We start from the raw sequence: 23,216 nt of genomic DNA, 5'->3' as shown, positions 1-23,216 counted from the left end.
GGGCCTATTTTTGCTGGTTTCCATCTAATGTCATGAGTCCTCTAAATGCACCACACTGGTCATGTGTCCGGATGAGTAAAAAGAGATAAAGTTTTATCATGCAAAGTACAAACGCTGCATTGAATGAAAGTATCTCAAGCAACCATTACCTAATGCAGTAAAGAGTATTTTGAGTATTGAGTAAGAGTATTGTGTTATTATATGTAAGATCCTGTGGTGGATTCTTGTTTAAATACTATTTTTAGTGTTTGGTGAAATTTGGCAAAGTTTCTTTCATTTTTTTTTTTTAACACCGAGTGCCCTTCCTGACGCAACCCTCCCCAGTCTCTACCGGGCTTGGGGCCAGTGCTGCGATGGGCTGTTGCCCTCTTCAACATGTGGTCGGGAAGGGTCCCCGAGCCTATGGTCGATAGGTGGCCACTCTACCAACAGAGCCACTGCTCAACTGCTAAATTATGTTGGTGCAACAGTTAGCCTCCCCAATTGATAAATTAATGATCAGAAATGAATTCAACTTAATTTCTGAAGGATTATTTCAAGTAAAATAAATAATATATTGATGAAAAAAATGTCTTTATTGCCATTTCAAAATAAGATTCAAACGTTTTCATACAACTGTATATGTAGTTCACTACTTGCCAACACTAGAAAAATGTACCCACTGCTGGATATTTTAATATACATTTCATCAAAGATTCATTCATTCATTCATTAAAAATAAAATTATGTTTTATCATAAGTTGTGTACATATAAAACGATAAACCATAATCGGCAGTCATGTTCAACTACACATTTTAAATGAATTCATACATTTTTAATTCAGACAAAGACAAGCAGAAAGTACTGAATGTACTTAGATACTTTCTGAATGGACCAGTGCTTAAATTGTAAGTTGTCACTCATATGTCTAAGCGTTCACCTTTCCACCGAACTAAACCCAGTTTTAATCTAAATGTAACCTGATTTAAACTCCTCGTATGCTGATTCTAACTGTAAAGGCCATGTTGCCATGTGGGATCAGACCATGTAGCTCCAAACATTTTCCGTTTATATCTAGAATGGATATTGCACTTTTTCCCACAGAGCAACTGTAGGATAACACCTGAATGCACCACACTGACTTCTTATTGTAGAACAGTTGTTAAGCATCATTACCAACTGATATTAATTAAATAATGTAATTCAGCAAAAATTAAACGGTCTCTGCGAGTACTGTCTGATCTATATGGAGCCGTTTAGTGTGAACACAACTGCACCCACATCACGGGTGTGTTTCCCGTGTACAAAAGACAATCGGTGCCGTCAGCATCAAGACAATCAAGCTGAACACACAGAGACACAAACACTCATTTATTGGTCTCCTGTACATTTATCATAATTGGAACGTTTCGCAGGACAACGTACCCTTCACAGCATCTGAAGCCATTTTGTCTCTGCTCACTGAACATTTGCCAGGCTGCAACGCTGGGAGGCAGCTCATTAAGGTGGACAGATCTGGACAGATGCCACTTTTTCTTGGCACTGACTGCGGTCGGATTCAATCCTAGCGACCGCTTGTGATCACGTTTCCCTCCAGAATCACACAGAATGGGGCACATTCCTGAATACCAATGACGATTCGGAGGAACTTGTGAAAGGAGCAGCACCTGAGATGCTGGACCTTTGGACGTGCACCAAAATGCACATTTTCCACTTTAGCCCCCCCCCTTCCACCACCACCACCACCATCACCACCAATGGCCCTTTTTGTATTTGTCCATCAAATTGTTGTGGCTGGATGTGCTTGCTTCCCATTTTTTACTGATCCAACACGACACAAGTGGTGTTAATGTTTCTGCGGTGCCATCTTGGATTCTGATTCCTGCAGCTTTGTGATCTGAAGGAGCGAGCAGCCATTTTGTGCTTCCTGCCAAAGGAAAACCACACTCTATCAGAGCAGCTCCCTTTCATTCAGGATGCCTAACACACCCAGCATAATGCAAGGAGGAGCTTTTAATTTTTTCCCAGAGACCCGACAAACCTTTGAGCGCGAGCGGTTATAACGTAGACCGTGATCCAACATGGCTGCAAATGACAGCCTGGTTGTACGCCGTCACTCCAGCTTGCTCCAGTGTGCTTAACATTGACACTCAGTTCATTAAGGCCTATAGTGCTTGGCTAATGCAACTTGCCTCTTGGCAGCATGACAAAAACAGTGAATCAGATTATGAGGGCCATAACGCTGCCAAGACACACTGAGGGCAAGGGAAGTTGTCACAGAGGACCGCCGCTTGCTCGCTAGATGTTAACGCCCGGGACATAATGTAATTGCAGCCTGCCCTGGTTAATAAGGGCACTGTAATATTTGCATGGATATGCTGTTTATGTGTACTACAGCTCATTTCAACGCACAGCACAGCTGTAAACAAGAGGAGAGTGACTTGTAAAGCCTCTGCTGCTACGCACCAACGGTGTAGACACCCAAGGGGCTGCGTTCAAAACCCAGACTTCATAAAAGCAGGGAAATGAATGAAAGGCACACGTGATCAACTTGGACTGGAAAGGGTTACATTTGTTTTGTTTTTTTACAGTGGGATTATTCTCTTTTTTTCGTGACCATGCTAATGAATTGTGAGGGGGCCCATATGTCGGTGTTTTGGCACATTTGCCATGTGTGGTGCGAGATGGCCAATCATACAACACTGATCACCGCAACCCAGGATGAGACTGTGCTCGTTGTTTCCCCAGATTAGGGAAACGCAGCAGGTAACGAAACACATGATATTTACAGTATCTACTGCATCTTTGCTCCGATTAAATTTGCTTTGAAAAAAACAACCCAGCTCTAGTGTAGCTCGATGCCAAACACTACAGAAAATAAACCCACATCCCTGATGCTTGTTTTGAAATTTGTTTGATCTCAGGGGAATTGTGATAATCTTTTCATTTGGCTGCAACATTACGCTGGAACTGAAAAGCAGTTGATTTCTCTGAAGACATAAGTGCTGCAGAAGAAAAAAAAAAAAGGCTAAATATTTAAGGGAATCTGCCAGCCGTTGGGTAAATTTAGATTCTGTTAATCTACCTCCTGTCTCCCTAGTGAACATTTATTTAAATGTATGTATTTCACCAAGTTACATCACTATTGATTCCCTGAATAGTGAACCAGCTTGGAGACTGGCTCCAGGACAGTTTGGCAACACATCTGGCGGCTGAACCTTTCCACTCATTGCTAGATGACCCTGCTGCCTTACGGCATGCAGATCAAATTTAAAAAAAAAAAACAATATATATATATATAATATATATATATATACACAACAGACGGTTTTCGTTGTTTTCAGTGTAAACCTTTATTACTATTCCAACACAGTTTTATACAGAAAGGCACATGTGGTGAGCACTCAGTCACAGTAGTTAGACTGATTAACACAAACGCTGCTGCTTACATTAAAACAATAAGCTAAAATAGATATGCTTGATGTGCATTTAAAGAAAAAGGAGATTTAGTGCAAACACTTTAATTATTTCAGACCACAATTCATGCTTTCCATGCCCCTGGACTGCTATCAGAAGAGTGACTTTTTCTTTTTTTTTTTTGTCTTGCTAGAGATTAAAAACATAATTTCAAGCTTATCCAGGCAGATAAGTAATTGTCCTGAGCACTGGGATGTGCATGATTATCAAAAGAATACATTTTCTAAATTAGGGCAAGATAGTCTCTCTTGAATCAATTGCAAAAGCGCTGCATAGACATAGATTGTTTAAAGTAATATTTAAAAGATTTGCATAGATTATCAATCGTAATAAAAAAAAATTTGCCACTTCCCGAAAATTAATATAGAATGAATTAGGCTGTGATAGGACTTGCTTTATTGCAGTGTGTGTGTGTGTGTGTGTGTGTGTGTGTGTGTGTGTGTGTGTGTGTGTGTGTGTGTTCATGTCAAGGACAGGAAATTAAGGCAGTGTTTGAAGCCACTGTATTTGTCATGTCTCACCCAAAGATGTATTATTACAGCAAAAGCAGGTAACTGCTACAAGCCAAAGTGCTGCGTTCCAGAGTCAGCTGGGAAGGTTTTAATAGTGTGCTGTGTTCTGTATACGGGCAGCCAGCAGCTACTTCCTGCTGATCAAACACACTTCTGCCATCAGGAATATTAAATGTGTGAATGCACATTTGCTCAGACTGGGGCTCGTGCAGTCAAATCAAAGTCTGTTAAGGCTGCAAATAGGAGATCCAATACATCCACTGGTGAGGTATTCGTCATCTGTCACGCAAACACACACACACACACACACACACACACACACACACTGATTCTGTAACAGTGTATAAACAACGAGAATGGACTCCTCAAAAACCATTTTTTTTCTTGATGATGTCTGAAGGAATGTCTATAAACTGCTAGCCCTAAAAAAAAATCCAAAGTGGGAATAGAAGAGTCTCCACCCGTCTGGGATTCGAAATGAAAGAAGAAAACAGTTGCATAGAGTATAAAGACGGCAGCTCGCTCCTTCGCCGCTGTGTCAGCCGACACATGGAGCTGCCCAATCGCAGTGCAGTATTATTCACTGCTGCCGTGGGTCTCACATTCACGTGTCTTTGAGTCCTAGCAACTACAACAGAACAGAAATCAAACATCATGTGGGCTACAGCTCAACTAATCAAATCTGACCTACAGCTAGTTGAAGGCATTATTGGGTTATTCTGCTGCTGCATGTCTAATTATTATTGTTTATAGGCAAATCTATAATAATGAAAATGTAGAAAAATCAGTGGCACAGCAGCTGGTCCACACGCCAAGCTGCTGATCTTCTGTCCAGGCGCTGTTTCCCGCCTTCACAGTCCAACAAGATGCTCCGCAAAAACACCAAAAGATGCTGACCACTAGTCCAGCTCAACTGTTGGGTCAAATAATGGGCCAGGGCCAGGAGTGTCATCGTCCTCGTTTACTGAGAGGCTGAAGGATGAGTCCTGCTGTCCCCCAAGTCTATCCTCTGTCTGCTTCGGATTCCCCACGCTGGCACCCTTAACCTGCAAACAGACAAACACTTAAAGCTACATCTTGGATCTCTCAGAAACAGGGAGAACACAAAGTGAGGCCAATGATGCAAATGTTACAAAAGTATTTGAGACAGTGGACTTTCAATGGCCGAGAAGAGTCGTCCTTGTCCTTTAAACATAGAATTTCTCGTGTGTCCCAAATCTAGCCGAGGTCAGCGCAGCCCAGTCTCGGCTAAAGGGATTGAGGCCTTAACCAGAGCCTGGTACGACAGGAGCTGCTAATACAAAGAGGAAGCATGTGACACACCCTAAGCTGGGCTGAGTTGGACTTCAGAAGGCTAACAAACCCTGTTTTTCTGCTACACCTTCAAGCAGCTCAGACAAGCAACTTAAACTATTAGAGCAGGTCACTGAGTGCAGAGTGAACCAGTGGTTCAGCTGCAGAAATCAACAAAAGCATCGTGCTAATCACAGGAGGATGGGCCGAGGTGCTAGCACGCAAACCCCAGCCTCGGCATTTCACATCACGCCGCCGTTCAGAATGGTGCACTTGGCCAGTTGGGGGGGGGGGGGAGTGGCTAACTGCAGAGAGTTAGTGGCATAAAAGGCAGTTTCGGGTATTGGTGTCGCTTTGAGTTATTGGCATCATGGTCGTGTTTTGTTGAGAGGACTACAGTGAATAAGCTTGTTAATGGTAAATTTACAGCCCCAGCATGTGGCCTAATAAAACCAGGGGATAGAGAGGATGATGAGAATGATTGTGATTTTGTGTGTGTGTGTGTGTGCGTGTGTGTGTGATGGGAATGAGGAGGAGGAGGAGGAGGAGGAGGGGGTGTAAGTTAGAGAAAGGGAGAGAGAAAAGTGGAAGGCGCCGGTAATTAAGAATCTAAAAGAGTGTGAGAGAGGCGCACACCCCTCAAAGCAAACTTTGAGCCTGGATTCCTCACTTTTTATTTGTGCTCCCCGACTCCGACCCCCCATTCCACCTCCACTCTCTCCCTCGCTCTGCTGAATGAATAGCTATCACTGTGCTGTGGTGTCCCAGCTAGCAACACCGCCACCACGGTCTTCCAGCCCATTCTCAACAGTCCACCCCCCCCCCCTTCCTTCAGTGCTACTCTGAATAGGGAGCCGAATTGAGCAAACAGTCAGACTGTCAGCTCAATAGGAGGTCTGGCCGTGAACTTGAAGTCCTTCCCAGGCCCCCAGCCTCACATTAGGGTTTGAGGGGTGGTGGTGGATGGGGAGACAAGAGGAAGGAGGAGGAGGAGGGGATGCTGGAGATAGGGAGACGAGCCAGACTTTCAGGGGGCCCCTACATGCAAGTGTTGGGGGACCTCTGCCGCAGTGGTTCCCAAGGCTGGTGCTCTTGCAGGAGCAATGGGGGAAGGGTGCCCCAGCTGCCTGCTAACCCTCCCCTCCCTCCGCAGCACTCAGTCTGGGCAGGAGGGGTGCTGATGGTGGAGCTTGTGCAGACGGGACAGTGTCTGCTTCCCTGCCAAAGCTCCTCTAGACCCACACACACACATGCACAGATCCAGACGCAAGCTGCCGGCCATGCCCACCCCCTCACCTCGGCTAGCTCGCAGCCCTCCCAGGCTTCTCATCATCTCATTAGCCAACGCCAGCCACTCCACTGTCTACTGTTTGCATTGTTTTGAGCTCTGCATAATTTACACAGTAAACTGAGAACGGCCCCGGCCCCCTTTGCTCAATCTACCACCTGTTTATGGAGGCCCGGCCGTGATTGGTGCACCTTGGGTTTGACACAGTTGCCACAGCCCTTCTTGACACCTCCACTATTAAAGAGTGCACCATCAAAAACTGAAATAAAGAAAGTCTGGTATCGTTCATTTCAATTTAGACTCTTTTTGGGTAAAGTCACCTTGGATTCTTGCCCACGTTCATCAGCAGGCCCACTTTCTTCTTTGATTTTGACCCAACAGGGGGTATCAGCAGTCTCTCTGTGACCACTATGGACTGGCACACAACTGTAAGTTAGCATTAGCATTTTCCCTCCGACCTCCACACCACACTTACTAACAATGAGAGGTCTATCTGTTGCGAAGACAATGGCGGGCATTGTTTACCGGGTGCCTTACTTAATCAAGCCGAGCCGACGCTAATTGGTGTTTTGGTTTAAGCGGTTTTCAAAGTTGGAATAATGCTGCGCTACGACGAGCTCGCTCAGGGAGAACAATACTTGACTTGTCTGAGCACCGACTGCCCTACAACACTCGCTGCTCGCACAAAGAGAGGCTTTCCAGTGCTGAGACTCTGCCTATTGAGGTCCCACTTTCTCACTTCTTCACCGTCCCTGTTAGTTCAGCCTCTCTCTCTCTGTGTGTGTCTCTGCTGCTTTGTGCTGGTTCTGTGATATGCTGCAGTGTTCCTGAATGTGACATGAGAACAGTGGTTTGTGGATATCACCACTTTGCACTCATATGTGACCACCTTGACATTTTGTTTGACCTTACTTAAAGAGCTAAAGGAATTATTGTAGACATTCATCGAAAAGTTGAGATTCTGTAACGGCAAAGTGGCAAAATATAATTTTAAAGACTCCAACTGTCTATGACCAACACATGGAGCACAAATTCTAAAGTGCTTTGGTGTATGGCTCATGAAATGTGGCGCGAGTTTCCTAATTTCTCCAAAATGGCAGCCGCCGCCATGTCAGGGCAGGCATTTGAAGATGGCATGAGAATTCCCAGACGGGAAAGAGAACCTGGAGCTCCGGAGGACAGATGCCCACTGAAAGCCTCCTGAGAGAGGCATTGAGAGCCGAGTGATTTAATGTGAACGCACATACAAAAATGCTCCACCCACATCACCTCGCCCTCCCTCCACCCGTCCGCGCATCTCGTGAATCGTGCAATTAACAAACACATCCGAGGTGATTAAAAACAGAGGCTGCAGCCTGCTGGAAACGAGGAGCGAGGGCACGGGGGAGAGGAGAGGATGGAGAGCCGGGGCGGTGGCAGAGGAAAGATGCAGCATGGCGGGCGCAGCGGGTTTGGTGTGTTACCTGCACTGACTGGTCTTCCCACTTCCATTTCATGCCAGTGTTGCTCTAAGATGGTGGCGCGGGCTGCGTCTCGCTGTACAGGAAAAAGGGGCAGTCTGCCGAGGATGGAGCGGAGGAGGAGGTGGGAAAAGGCGATGCAGAGGAGGACGAGGAGAGAGGGAGGGCAGAATCAACAGCAACCCCTCCTCCTCCTTCTTCTGTTTTTCAGTCTCTTTTTTGCCAGCTTTCCTTCAGTGGTGTCGTGATGATCGCCTGCACAGAAAATGGGGAAAGGGAAAATCAGAGGGCAAGAGGAAAAATTTTTAAGAATGTGGTTTATCCATCAAAACACACATGTATAGTTCAGGGAAGCATATAAATGCAAGCCATGGACACACACGAATGCATGTATACACACACACACACTCACACACACCTTTTCATGTCTGTTCTCATGGTACAGTCTGCCCCTGAGCATGCAAATGACTTTCATTATGCAAATGCATGCAAATCAGATCCAACCATCTGAGAATCAAGGGTGGGAAAGAAAAAAAAACTAGACACAGAGATTGAATGAAAGAATGAAAGAGAAAAAGGGACAAGAGAAAATCCTTTTGAGTGGCAGGAGGCGGTAAGTTAGGTAAATGCTCTGTGGAACACAACAGCAGCCCAATTGGGCAAATACCATTACCTTCTTTTATTGTGTCTAAGACTTAATTTTTTCTTTTTTTTCTTTTAATTCGTTGAATTGTCGTCATTTTACAGGACACCGGGTTTCGTATTTATTTGACGTCTCTGCCTTTTGTAGCCGAGGTTTTCCCAATGTAAACACCACGTTGCCTGAATTCAAGGACACTGATGATGCTCTACATTCCTGTCACCGTGTGCTCTGCACCTGACAGCTGCAGTTAAGCGATAGCAGAGACAATGCAGCATTTCCAACACAGAGTAGAATTGTAAACAGCTGTCCAGTGCTAAAATGGACTTGATGTAGTTTCAGGAAATCTGACTGTAGTAGTAATGTGCTTTTCTTTTGAGCTTAACAGCTGACTCTGAGCCTGTGTTCTCACTTTAAATGGTCTCGGGCTGCAGCCGCTTTCATCCTTGGATGCTATGTATTTGTCCTACGTGCTTCGGTGCAAAATAGCAAGCAGGGCTAGCTCAAAGCAGGTCAGCAATAGAGGTTAAATGCCATTAGCACCAATGCAGAAACACCACAGTGAATTATCAGATGCAACGAGTTCATTTCTAATAGGCTGAAATCGCTGCCTTTACCAGAATCCTGCCCTCAGTTACCTATACCTGCACATGCAAACACCACGGGAAAACCATGTTGCAAGCTCACACCAGCAGGTGAAGCCTGTGCCTCGCAGGTTTAGCCGCACAGTTCCCGAACCCTTCTATTCAAAGGAATCAACAAAGAAAGCTGGCTAATTGGTGAACGGAGCACACTATCTGATTTTGCTAATACTCTGCAACCAGCAGAAAGGATCCTCCATTAGCCAGCAGAGGAGGGAGCCAGCTTTTGTCTCTGGGTGTCAGTAGGGGAAGGCTACGTCTGAAATTGGAATAAGTTGGTAAAAACAGGGGTAACTTGGAGTGTGAGAGAGTTGGGGTGGGTAAGCAGGGAGGGGAAGGACTACAGGGGTGGGGTACTGCTGAATGGTGGCAAACCTCTCCTAATTGGCACTTGACATTTTTTTGCCATTGGCACTGGAGTGGGCCAGCTTTCAAGCCCTCTCTGGGTCCTTGTTGGAAAAGTGCCTTATGCAAATATGGCGAATGGGCTCTATTGTGAAGCCTCTGATATTAACAGCTCACACAACAATGAAATTGTGTGCTTACTCTGGACTCGTAGGTGTGTGAGAGAGAGAGCTAGACAATGGCAGCGGGAGCAGCTTCAGTCTGAACAGACCCTCCATCGGATGCTTTGCCAAGTCATTTCACCAGAATGGGCTTTTTTTTTTTTTTTTTTTTTTTTAGAGGACCGAGGCTCTCGGTAAAAGCTTTATTAACGACTGAAACAAACAAATCCATGTACTGTTTTTCTCTGGCTGTGAGAGTGTCTCTGTTTGTACTGCTGCTGAATGGCTCGATTTATTGTGGTTGAAAATACTGGAGGTATGGATAGAAAAGCCTCTTTATTCTCTTTGAAAGATACGTCCCCTGTTAAAACATCACTGTCTCGCTTCTAAATGTGAAAATGTATTCATGCTTCCGTGCTGTGCCGCACTCCCAATGATATTTCTTTCTTCCTCTGTGTGCCCGCATTGTTTACCCTGAACGCACTCCCTTGGGTGAGCACCGCTCGAGATCTAAAGATATCTGCAGAATCCCTCTAGAGAAAATTTGGCAAATCACTGGAGAAATGTGGCAAAACTGAGCTACAATTTCAAAAGCGGTAAAAAACGATGAGAGCCTGGCGCCGGACAGCAAACACACACTAGACTCGAACTTTTAAGTTGACGGGGTCTGAAGCATCCTTGTTGTCTGAGACCGAAAAGCAAATTTCATCTTTATCTCCGCACGCAACTTAAAACCAACAAGGAGGCAAACTGAACAACTAGTCAGACAGCAGCAGCCCCCCCCCCCCATGTAGTCCAAACACTGTCAAAGTACACCTGTTACTGCCAAGTTACCAAACTTAATCTTCTTTGTCTGCAGAGGCCGGTTGACTTTTGCAACTGCCTGAGATACATTCATTTCTCTGTTAGTGTACAGGGGTGGGAGGTTGATTGGGGTGGGGGTGGGGTGGGGGAGGGGGGTTGGGATGTTGTAGAAAAATAACAAGGTCTGGCCTTCTGCTCCGGCCCAACAGCGAAGCCATTTTCCAAACCCTGTTGGTGTGTTTCGTCAAAAGAAAGAGAGGCAGAGAAAAGGGGGCAAGAATCACTGGGTCTCATTCAAAAAACTGTCTGGCTGCCTGGACCCGGCCAGGCTGAAAGAGAGGCAAAGGGGCACATTGTCCCTCAGTGACAAGTGGACTAGCTCTATTGACTGTAAAGTCTACTGGTGGGGGGCAAGTAGGACCCGACCACAATGGCTGTTTTTCTATTTGACACTTGGAGTCTAAATCTGCTTGCCTAGTGCATGAAAGCTAAGACAAACCCACAAGCCTTCCCCTCCTCCTCCTCCTCCTTCTTCCTCTCCCAGCCTTTCCCTTTCTTTCTATTTCAGACACTGCCATGGGACACAGAAAAAGAGAGACAGCATAGGCCCTAAGGTGGTTTTTAGGAACCATCTCTGTTCCACAGAAGCTAAGATGGTCTATACTCTGGGGTCCTCGGTGTGAAGTGTCACTGATATAACTGGGCCACACACAGAGCCAACACAAAGCATTTGTACCATGACGTGCATCTCCCAAGGCACTGCTTAGGGTATGAGCACAATCTGTCCAGTGCTTCGCTTCCCATTTAGCTCTAACAGTCTCAATGACACGAAAAATTAAGAAAGGGAGACAAGTTACCTTCAGACTGTGCGAAACTGCATTGTGCACCAGGTAAATGTTACATCTGTAAATGTAAAATTCACGTCCAATCATTAATCTGCAATTTACTATAACAGATCGAAGCCGTGCTGTGCTCAACTCTACACTGTAATAAAAACACATCAGCCGAGGTACAATAGAGAGGGAAGCAGGTAGGTGACATCTCCAGCTGTCACTTCCTGTCAAGGCCCTCGTTCCTCTCGCTTACGAGCCGAGCCCAGAGCTCAAATGTCACACTCAGCACCTGCAATGCAGCAGGCAGGCAGGCAAGCAGGAACAAATGCCGGGCTTGAAGAGATTGACACGGGGAAGTGATGCCACCATGCAAGCTTTTAGGAATTTCACTTCAGCCCTGCAACACTCAAAAATTTGTACTACGTCAAGCTCAATATGTCCAAACTCGAGGCTGTTGAGGCAGCAAACCACCATGTGGAATATTTATTACAATTGGAGTTCGCTGCTAGCCTTGTAGCTCCAAAGCCTTAAGACCTCGGGAACAGTTCTTGGCCTCACTCAGCAGGAGAAACCCTCAGGCTTTGATGGGCAGAAAAGAAATCACACCTTCAATCAGCCATCAGAGGACTTGAGGTTGAAGATCTGATTGACCAATTACTCCTCACCATGAGCCCGGGCAAAGAACCTAAAGGCTGAGATTGTTCTCAGTCTCTCACTCGTGGATCTCGTCACTGGGGGCACTTTCTGCTTGATTGCCCCTGGACCACTCCCCCATCGGAGCCTTGCACGCACACAGCACCGTTCAGCAAGATCCCATCAGGGCCTTTTCACTTGGTAGCACCTCATGCAATGGTGGCTTTGCCACGGCCCATTCATAACCAAGCCAACTGTCACGCCAAATCAAACAACGGCCAGGACCCCAAATCAAACATCTCTTTGTGCAAAATGGAGAAAGAAGTAGGTGGGAAGGAGGGGAAAAAAAATCAACAACGGCTAACTTAACAAAACTGGCCTCTAACAAACTCTTGTCTCTTCGCTTAGGTGCCGGCGGGGCACTGGGAGCCGGGATTAACTCGGAGGGAGCATTCTTAATGCACACAATCCCATCCAAGTCAGAACATATGTATAATTCATAGCACCGTATGCAGCTCCACATTCTTTTCATATTGCACGTTCTCTTGATGCCAAAGCAGCAAAACAGAAATTCATAGCTCACGCCAACTACTTGTCAAAGTCCACTGGCTTTGGTGAATCTGCGAGGGTCTTTTTCAGCACACCAATCACTCCTAAGGCATGTGATACTTATAGGCTAAGCCCGTGCATGCAGCCACACACACAAGATCATGAGGCTTATTAGATTAAAAGTGATCCTGTTGCACCAACCATACCACTATGGATCACTGCAACTGGCCCCAGGGAACCGGAGGGAATATGTGCAGCAATGTGTCATGTATTTCTAAACACCGACCAACAGTATTTCTAAATGTAGATGAATCAAAATTAGAAGTGAGGACCTGGCCTTAGAGTAAAGTTGGTTTTATCTAAAGGCACCCTACCTGCTGCAGGTTTCTGCTGCCATCCCTCTTCAAATCTCCTCGCTCTTCTGTTGTGTCCCTGCAGCAGAGTCGGGAGTGTAGAGTTTTGGGGTCTTGATGCCTTTTCAGGAGTGTAATGGGATTCTTGTTACTTTCGGTTATCTAGCTTTATGAAGAATGTACATCACTCATACAGCTAGATAACCAAAGATAACAACCAACCCCTAAGGCTACCCATCCATCCTCTCAAACCACAGGCGGAGCAACATGGGCCAAGCTCTGACCTATCAGCAGAGAAGAAAGTGGTTAATAAAAACTTGATTGCACATCTCCACCTCTTGCAATTCATGCCCAAACATTCCACACCAACTCTAAACTAATTCTCTTCTTCTGGCTTGGGCCTTGTTTCCTCGCCTGACTTACAGCGGCCCTTAAATGTGCTGACCCTTTATTTTGTGATGTTGTGACGAAGCCCCTTGACCCTGTAAGGGATGCCTCTATGTCAAAACTGTCCCAAATCACACAAACCACCGAGAAGCACCAATTTAAGAAAATGTACACAAGTGGTCCAACCGGTCCAAACCGGCTATGATGCTGACCTTCGCTCCTTCGGCCCGGCGCCAATCCCTACGGTGCACCCGCCTCGCCCACTGACTGTCTCCATAGGAGGGTGATGGCTTCAAACGCCGCCCCCCGCCACGACCCAAATGCATTTTTAAATTAAAAGACGATCCCAGCTGTTTGACTAAAAAGAAAGTGGTTTGTCTTCATTTACATTATCTGATACCGATGCAGTCGGCCGACGCTCAAGGTTCGTGTCAAAGTGTAGACAGAGGGCTTTAAGATGTCTACACACACACACACACACACACACACACGTCCTCACATTTACAGCAACAGTAACACAAATACACTAATTTATCCTGTAATAAAGTCCATTTAGTTCATCTTGGAAAATCCCGTCAACAGATAGAACTGTCCAGAAAAATAGAGCCAAATAAATGTGTCTTCGCGTGTGCAGGTACAGACAATGCTGCAGCAAACACACACACACACACACACACACACACACTGTGGTGGCACATGGCATGAGGCCCCATCTAATTAAAGCTGCTCTGTGTGCCCAGATCCCTGTTGTGGTAGGCTCCTCCCCCACCAATGGCACCGACCAAGTGAAGCTCTGACCGCCTTAAAGCAGAGCGAGATGGAGAGATACTGAGGGAGCATGAGAGCGACAGAGGAGGGCCAGAACATTCTGTGCCTCGCCCACCAACATGCACACACCCAAGCCTGAACACCCGACTTGACTGGCAAAATGCAGGTGCTAGCAGAGACGGCTACATCCCCGTTAGCAAACAACGAATCCTCCCCCTCTGGAATGGTTCTCCATCCAGGTTGCAAAAAAAAAAAAAAAAAAACACAGCTGGTCTTTATCGTCTTCTTTTACACATTGTTAAAAATAAGTGTCACTGCAGCACCGATCTTTGTCAAGGTGCTTCCTTTCAATCCACAAGGACAAAGCGAGGCCCTTTAAGAGCAGAAATGTGCCTCAGCTTCCAGAACGCTGCTGCACTGGGGCTCCCTCAACCTCATGCACACACACACACACACACTAACACACAGTAACATTTTTAGAAATGCATAATTACAGACAATAGCAGACTAAACACAATGACCCAGGCTTACGTATAATTGCACAAACACACATCTACATATGCATCCAATCACACAGACACAGTCATACAAAAAATCATATCGGTTTACTTCACTGATCCCTCAGATTACAAATAATATTGACTTGTAAATGATCAAATAAATTTTACACTTATTTAAATATTATAAATTATTATAAATTCTCATTATGTAACAGTCACTCGTCTTACATATAATACAGTAGTATACAGTATTTTAAGGTACAATAATAAACTACAGCATTTTCTAAATTCCTGTAAATTTTTTTTATGTCATTTTCCAATTTAAAAAATACATTTATTATTTTTTTTGCGCATCAGTAATTCATTATAATACAGTTTTGCACTGGAATGATGCAATATTACCATTTTTAATATCTGCAGCACGTGCTGTGACTTTTATTACTCGTTTATAGATCAGATTCATTTTCACAATTTCCAAGCTGGATAGAGAGACATAAAGATCATTATGTGCAGGTTGCATTTATTTCCCCATTATCATTAATAGTGCCTTCATTAACTGTGGCTTATTCGTGACGGTGCTGTTGTTATATAATTCTAACAATTTCAATATTTGTCTTTTGGGTTTTCTGTGTGTTTCAATAATAGTTTTCCCCATTGGAGAAGCTTTTCGCTCAATAAATTATTAACGAGTTAAGAAACTGACGCTGTTTATTGAAGTGGCTCAATTCAAAAAGGTAAAAAAAAAAACAACTCCAACCTCTTGTCTTTGACACACATGAGCTCATGCAAAATCAACAATCATATTTAAAGCATCACCAAACCAGCTCCACTTTGTGTCTCTCCACCATTTGAACCTCATCAGCCTGCACCATTGGCCAACACGCGCATGACGTCAACAAATCCGGCGCCTGTAATTGGAAATAATTTATGTCGAGGTGCAGAGCTGATTAGCAAACAAATTGATTCTTATTATTAAGTCTCATTGGTTATCATCCGATTAACAGCACGTGCTCAAATCCGGGCAGAGCATTTCATGTTTGCGCCGTTTTGTGGAACAGGTCGGATTGGATTCTGGATTCTGAGGCAACAAAGGCAATTATTAAGAAATTACCAGGATGTAGGTGGCACGCTGAGGTGGGCGCAGGCCTAATGGCACACACACACACACACACACACACACACACACACACACACACACACACACACATAACAGTGTGTGTGTATTGGGGGGTGGAAATTTATAGAAATCACTTCATTCATTTTGCACAGGTCCTGTAAGCTCTGAAACTATTCTCCATGATATCTTTTACAAAACAATGAAAATTACGTTTGGAGTGACGTCATGAAGAGAGTTGTCAAATAATAAATTCGTGTTTCCGTTTAAAAAGTGGTGTTTTTTTACAGTCAGATAATTCGTATTATTTTTTTTTTATAAAAAACTACAATTACAGTAGAAAGTATTACAGTAGCTCGTATTATTTCTTCAAATAGAAAATACAAACAGTCCCTCAAACTCCCCTGACTGTGGAGGTCTGTGTGTGTGATGTGTGTCACATTACCTACGGTGAGCCACGTGTTGTGAGGCCGCTCAATGTCTCTCCAGGGATCCCTGGGGGAGGAGGAGGGGGGGGGAGAAGGGAGACGGTTTTATTCTTCAAATGGACGACACAGCACGGAGGAGCCAAATTGCCTCATTTTACATGTGTGCAGCCTTCGTGCAAACACTGAAGACAAGCTGCAAACTGCATTTTCCTCCACAGAGTCCACGTTTAAGCTAAACACAGGGTGATGCTGAGCGCGGAAAGGTGCCGTGGACACCTGTGCGCTACCGCAGTCACTGTACTCGCGCCGTGGGCTGCAGTAGTTTCATGTACAACCTGCAGGATTTGTGTCTAAAAATGAAGGAATACTGCAATAATCACCGCTAAACTCTGATGCAATAGCCAACACAACTTTGTCTCTGCGCGTGCGCGTGTGATGCAGCTGGTTCAATATAAAAACTAAAACTGCAGAACCTATGTTGAGCTTAGAAGATGAAATTCCCCTTTGACATGAAGCTAAAATTCGGGCACACAACCCATCATTTCCCGCCATTCACCCACTCTCTGCCTCTCACGCGCTGACCCCTGTTTGCATCTAAAATAACACTCATATCCATCATATGAAACATTTCCTATTTTTTTCTCCTTCAACATCCACAGCCTCTAAATTCTCTCTCGGTGTGTCTGGGGGGGGGGGGGGGGCGCACACGTGTTGTCAGCACAGGCCTCATACTCGGCGCACACGTGTGGACTGGATATTTGGCCCTGTGATCCCTTTATCGGCCAACCGTGGGTGTGAACGCCACCACTTTGCTTTATTGCGCACGCACTGCAGGCCTGTCGGCTGATAATCCTCATATCTGAGCCACATGGCCGCACAGAGTCCTGCAAGGGCTTAATTTGCCCCTACGCCTACGCCGCCCCCCCCAACAAAAAAACAGCAAAGACTCAAAACAGGCTTTTCTGTTTTTTGTCCCCGGACCCTGAACGTGTCAGAAAAGGTGCGTTTTGGTGCCATATGTTGCCTGTCTGTGCCGCTCCTGCTGCCACAGTGAGCGGAGCAGGAGAAGTGAGGCTGCTAGGCGCCTGGAGGTGTGCGCGAGTAATGAAGTCAGGACTGGAAGCGGCTTCTGGCCTATGTGGCTTCCTGGGAATGGCACACACGCATGAAGCCTGTGCACAATGCGTCACCCGGAGCTGCGGAGAAGAGTTCTACTCCACAGAACAGCCGGATGACGTCTAATTACAAGTTGCTCTTTCACTGGCGTGTTTCATCATGTGCCCACTCGTGTACGCACAGAGAGCAGGTTTGTTCCTCTGTGCTCATCTCTGACCTTTCACTGGACCAGGCCACTGGTCCTTGCGCCATTTAAGAAATTAATGAACTGGAATCGTTGAATTTCTACACCCTGTAACACTCGCTGAAAATTAAAGAGCAAACGTTCCTGTTTCCAGCTCCCGCTCGCTCTGAATGAAACACCACCCTCTACACTCCCCGCTGCATCAGGACTAAAAAAAAGACACAGAAATATGTAAATCTAGGACCTGCTGCACAAACACCCAATCGCACTGATTCGTCTCCTGTAGCCACGTCCAGACCTACACACGCATCTCGCTCCGTTCCGTGTGCAGGTTGGCGACGTATACGCGACGCGGATGCAAATGGGCTTCCACCGTCATTTGAGCCAACGCTCCCGCACCTGCCTTCTCATCACCCGCACCCACGCTTATGAAGAAAACACACATTATATGTGATACTCACGCCAGCTGCTGCGAGTCGCTGCGGGGTCCGCTCTCCAACGCCGAGAAGCGAGCGGCTCGGGAGATGGAGACCAACTGAGCTGGCGGAGGCTGGACCGCACGGTCTTCATGGCTGCGGATGGCCGTGACGTCTCACTGGCTCCATCCATTCAGCTTCCCTCGGACGGGTTTTCCCCCTGTTTTATTATCATCCCCATTATTTCCCGCGGAGGTGGATCTTGCTGCCCCCCTCCCTCCATCATCCACCCTCCTCCTCCTCCTGCCTGCGCCGTCCCTGGCACTCGCCATTCCTCGCGTCAGATGCAATATGAACTTAAAACATGCCTGCTCTAAAAACATATAGCACCACCAAGGCCCTCCCCTTTATGACACGATGCAGGTCTGTTTTTGTCTCCACCCTCTGAAAAATGGTCGTGAATAAGCATGGGTGTCCAAGTTCTCATGGATCAGACTCTGGAAACTAATCACCTGGCTGTTGATGCTGGATTTCTTTATTTCATTTAATTTCCTCGACAAAGGCCAGACAGAATTTTTAAAAATGCTTGCTTAAATCCCTATATACCATAAATTCTGGTGACTATATTAATAATTAGTGATCTAATTGCGCACCAACGAGCATCATGAGCACCTCGACGCACGCAGCACCCTCTCTGCTGCTTCTAACGTGGGTCCGTTCGGGACTTTCACACATCAAGTGTGTGGGATTATAAAAAGTTTCGTGTAATCTCGTCTGGTTACTAGTATTCATTTGACACAAAGCCCCCGGCGGAGACTGCGGCCTCCGCTCATGCGCCTCGATCAAGTGCACACATCCACTCTCCTCATTGTCTGCGTCTTTGATACAGAGGAGTCCAGGAATGTGGCCGAGGGGTGGGGGGGGGGTGAAGACCGTGCAAATCAGCTTTTACTGTCACCGCCGAGCCCAGAGCCCGCAGACAAGAGCCAAGAAAGGGGGTCTGGGTCACTTGATTATCATAATAATCAGATCGCGGGGATAAAAATCTCCTTTGAATAAATTACTGGTTCAATAGGAGGCGCGACTGCCAAAGAGACAACTTTGTCAGCCCCCGGTTTATTGTCGGGGGGTTCTCTGTGCCTACCAATGTCCCGGGCTCCCCTTTCCTTTCTCTCCAAATTTTGGACGCTTTCCTGGAGATCAAGCTCTAAATACGGCTACTGTTTCTCTCCGCCCCTCCTCTCGCCCGCGCCGATGCCTGGTTACCGGGTCCGGGCGGGCAGGCAGGCAGGCAGGCCTCGAGCTCTTCTTGGGAAAGCGGGGTGGTTGGTGGTGGCTAATGGGCTAAGAAGCGGGCACAATAGGCTGGGTTCACCATCCAGCCGCCCCCTCCCTTCCTCAACCCCTTCACTTCTCCTCCTCCTCCTCCTCCCCCCCATCATCCCTCTCTCTTATCCCGTCGAGCTGCATGGGAACCCGGACACCGAGGTGGACCACGGTCCGCTCAGCATTGTGGTGGCACATCCCAAGTTCATTAGCACCCATCAGGCCATTTCGACGGGGCTTGGCGGTTAAACCCCCCCCCCCCCCCCCCCCCCCCCCATTCCCTCCTCACTCCCTCCACCTCCTCCTCCATCCTCTCCACTTTTCCACAGGCCTGAGTTTTGGATCCTGCTCGCAGTTCAAGTTTATGCGCAGCAGCTGGACTAACGTGCAGGATGAAGGCTTAAAACTGCAAACTGAAATATGTCTGTATCACCGAGTCAGTAAATGTCACTTTGAATAGAACAATGATCGAAAGTAGAATATAAAAAAAAAAGTTAAAATTATAATCCCAATTCCTAATTAAAACAGCAATTACCAGCTGTAAACAGAAGATGAATATGTCTGAATGGGCTTCATGCAACCATTCCTGATGCATTCACGTGTGAGCAGAATTTTCAGTTTGTCAAGGTGCAGCTTCAAAAATCTGTAATAATGTTAGATTTAGTACTTTTCTTTGTCTTATATGACATTAAACTGGACCTTTTTGGCCACCGGACAGCAAGTGGGACAAATTAAGACATCACCACATTTCACAACATCCTGGGAAAAACCAGACCTGTGAGTAAATAAACTGTAGGAGAACAATTGCCCCGCATAAATCATTTAGTTGCATTATGGTCATTCGCAGGTATTTTTACTGATTGACGGGTGTCAGACCTGCCAGTCAGCTGGTTTAAAGCTCTTACAGGACTAACGTGTGGCATCATTGCAACCACACAAGAGCACTAAATTCTGAAACCTGGATGCACCTTCCAATCCAAGCCGCCCGGCAAAGATCAGTTTGTGCCTGCAGGTACAGATCAGTTGCTTGGACTACTGCTCCAACAACAACAATAAAAGCATATGCAGTGTTCTGACCAAACACAGAACAGGTGCATTTAAGTTCATAAAATGGAGACATAAAAATTCATCTTTGTGTGATTTTGTTTTTTCGTTTTTGCCGCGTTTACAAACATCGTAAACGACCCATTAACAGCTTTTAAAAGATTAAACGTCCTGCTATGAATGAAAAGATCTGTCAGTCGATCCGCTTCCTTTCCTCCGCTTTGGCACGTGTCCGTGGGATGTCGTTAATATTTTTGGTTTACGTTGGGACTGCAGATTGGGTTTTTACCCAGCAGCAGGACGCGTTTACGGCCCACACACGGTCTGCACCGAGCTGAAAAGTGAAACCCGGTGAACTAGTTCAGCTGCTGACCAGCATGTCAAACACCGTCATGAATGAGAACCAAAGAGACCCCCCCCCCCCTCCCCAAAAAAAGGACCCAAATGTGTCAGATGTTAGAACACAAACAGCATTTCTTTTTTCCCCCTGTTATTCATTGCACGTAAATCTTAATTCCTGATCCGTTATTGAGCCCACAGACCCTTTAAAATGTTGATATATTTAGCAAAGTCTGTGATGTTTTTTTTTAATCTGTTTTGGTAAATGAGAGGAGGGGGTTTATTTAGGATTTTTAGAATGGAATGTTCTGGTGGAGTCCACAATTTATCAAATGCATGATGTGAAATATTCCAATGAGCTCTGGATCTTAAAAGCAACACACACACACACACACACACACTGACTGGACTTCCTTCACCTCTTGCAGCCGAAATATTATTTTGCTGAGGATTTCAATCCCAAGCCCTCATCGTTTAACACCTGCTCACAGGTGATTGTGTTTGGTGACTGAGATGTTCGTACATCGAGTTCTACGTGGAACAAAGGGCTGTGGAGAAGGAACCCGACGAATAAACCTGGAGTCTCTCAGGAGCACTTCGCTGAGATTAGTCATCTAATCACCGTCCTGCACAAACAAAAGGAACGTTTCACGCTGCAGAGCCGCAGTTTTAAAACGTGTTATTTCACCTTTAGTTTGACACGTCACTAAGCGCCTTTTCCAAATCTTCCACAACGCAGGGATTAAACCGTGCTACCTGTTGCACTGCCGTGTAGGTAAAAACTGCTTCGGCCCCTGTTGCTACAACAGTTCTCTCCCACTATAACATCCCAGTGTCCCCAGCACAGCAGCCGTGTCCCAGTGTCAGAGACGTGCTCTGCAACTCAAAGCTCCAAATCTTTTGTCCCTCAAAATCTGCCCATATTGTTGCAGCTCCGTGGGGGCCAAACAGCTTCCTTGTGCCAAAACCAGACAGACAGTCTAACCCCCCCACCACCACCACACCCCACCCCTTAAAAACCCCTCACAACCACCACACCACCGTCCTCCTCAATAGTTCATTAAGCAGGGAGCAGTGATGTGGTGGTAAATAAAAAGCACGGGTGAGCTGGGACAAAAGAAATCAATTAATTTTGCTTTTGTCCTCAATTAAAAAAAAGAAAAAAGACTTATTGTTTCTATTTCCTTATATTTGAACCTCTCACACATAAATCCTGCACATTTGGCTCACGACTTTCTGTCAAGAATCAAAACCGGTTTTCTCCAATAGAATAAAATCTCTTTCACCCAAACGTAGGTGTTTACTTGTGACTGGAGCCTGATCGGAACCTACTGGTTTCACTGTTTCCTTCCTGAGCTGCCATTTTGCATTTTGCACGTTGCTTGCACACATTGCATCAGTGGAAGCTTCAAGCTCTGACAGGCATCATCCGAGCTGCAGGTGCACATCTCCCGGACTCACCTCCAAAGTTGGATCCTCCACCACAGCATCTCTTTAAAAGCCACACACACACACACACACACACACACACACACACACCCCGGGCGGCAGGGCTTCAGTGCGGCGCTGAGCAGCAAAAAAAAAAAAAAAAAAAAGGCTTTTGTCGGTGCCATAGATGAACGCGGCCTGTTTCTTTTTTAATGTGACATAAAGCTCCTGTAGGATTCCTGTCGGATGAGCGGCTGGAAATAGAAGAAGGGTCCGCTTTTGTTTTAAAAAATGAAGGGGGGAAATGCATCCTGTAAAGCATGCAGCAACAAAAAACATGGCGGATTGAAAAATCTCTCACGCCAGAGTCATTACGCCTGCAATTAGACACTCATTTGCATAAATGCTAATGAGTCAGAAATTCATGCCGGCGCTGGAGGAAAACGAGGGGATTTTTTTCTCCCCCCTCCTTTCTTTAGATGTGCACGTTGGAGAGAGGAGAGGAGGATTTTTCAGGCGGGTGTTCAAGGCCCGAGGAGGCTTTTATTCCCCCCCTTCCAAAAATAAATAAATAAATAAATAAATAAAAATGTTCAAGTTCTGCAGGTCGAAACCGTCCACGGTGAAACGTCAAGTCACGAGCTTTAAACGTGAGACATTCAGACTGTGAAATAAACAGATTTAATGCTGATGGTGTTTTACTTTGCCACAGCAGAACACACGGATCCACGCACAGAATGAGGAACATCAGCTCCGAGGCGTCAAAGTCGTTTGAACTGTGCAGGATTTTTCCATTTGCACAGATTATCCTCCACCATCTTGCACAAACTGAGGTTTCACATTCAACGTGAACATGCATCGCTGTAATTTGAGATGAGTTCTGATTGTGAACTGGCTCATTTTTATATAGCTACACTGCATATTTTTATGAAAAGCGTGTGCTGATGTTTTTGTGCATTTAATGGAATGTTACCTGACAGTGACCTGTACCATTGTATTCACCAACACAAGAAAATAATTTCAAAATTTTTATTGGACAACAAGCGTAAAAATAAGTTGTTAAACGGATTTTGCTCATGATTGTTGAGATGTGTTAAAAAAGTAGGTCCATTATAAAGAATCTAGTAGAAACGTCCTCTTGGAGGATGAATTAGATTATTCACATGTTTATTATTATTATTATTATTATTATTATTA

General features: G+C 45.7%; 1 long non-coding RNA gene across 1 annotated transcript; it reads right to left on the bottom strand.

Moving 5' to 3' along the window:
- Window positions 1-3,562: 3,562 nt before the first annotated feature.
- On the bottom strand, window positions 3,563-18,115 carry LOC137130719 (uncharacterized). The gene is made up of 5 exons (XR_010914883.1): window positions 17,928-18,115; window positions 16,184-16,233; window positions 12,991-13,253; window positions 8,014-8,265; window positions 3,563-5,015 (listed from the first exon to the last, which is right to left on the bottom strand). It is a non-coding gene; the product is annotated as an uncharacterized lncRNA (long non-coding RNA).
- Window positions 18,116-23,216: the final 5,101 nt, after the last annotated feature.

Source organism: Channa argus, chromosome 7 (genome assembly GCF_033026475.1).
Source record: "Channa argus isolate prfri chromosome 7, Channa argus male v1.0, whole genome shotgun sequence".
Classification (NCBI taxonomy): domain Eukaryota; kingdom Metazoa; phylum Chordata; class Actinopteri; order Anabantiformes; family Channidae; genus Channa; species Channa argus.
The sequence above is the reverse complement of the archived record's forward strand: the minus strand, read 5'-3'. Positions and strand labels throughout refer to the sequence as shown.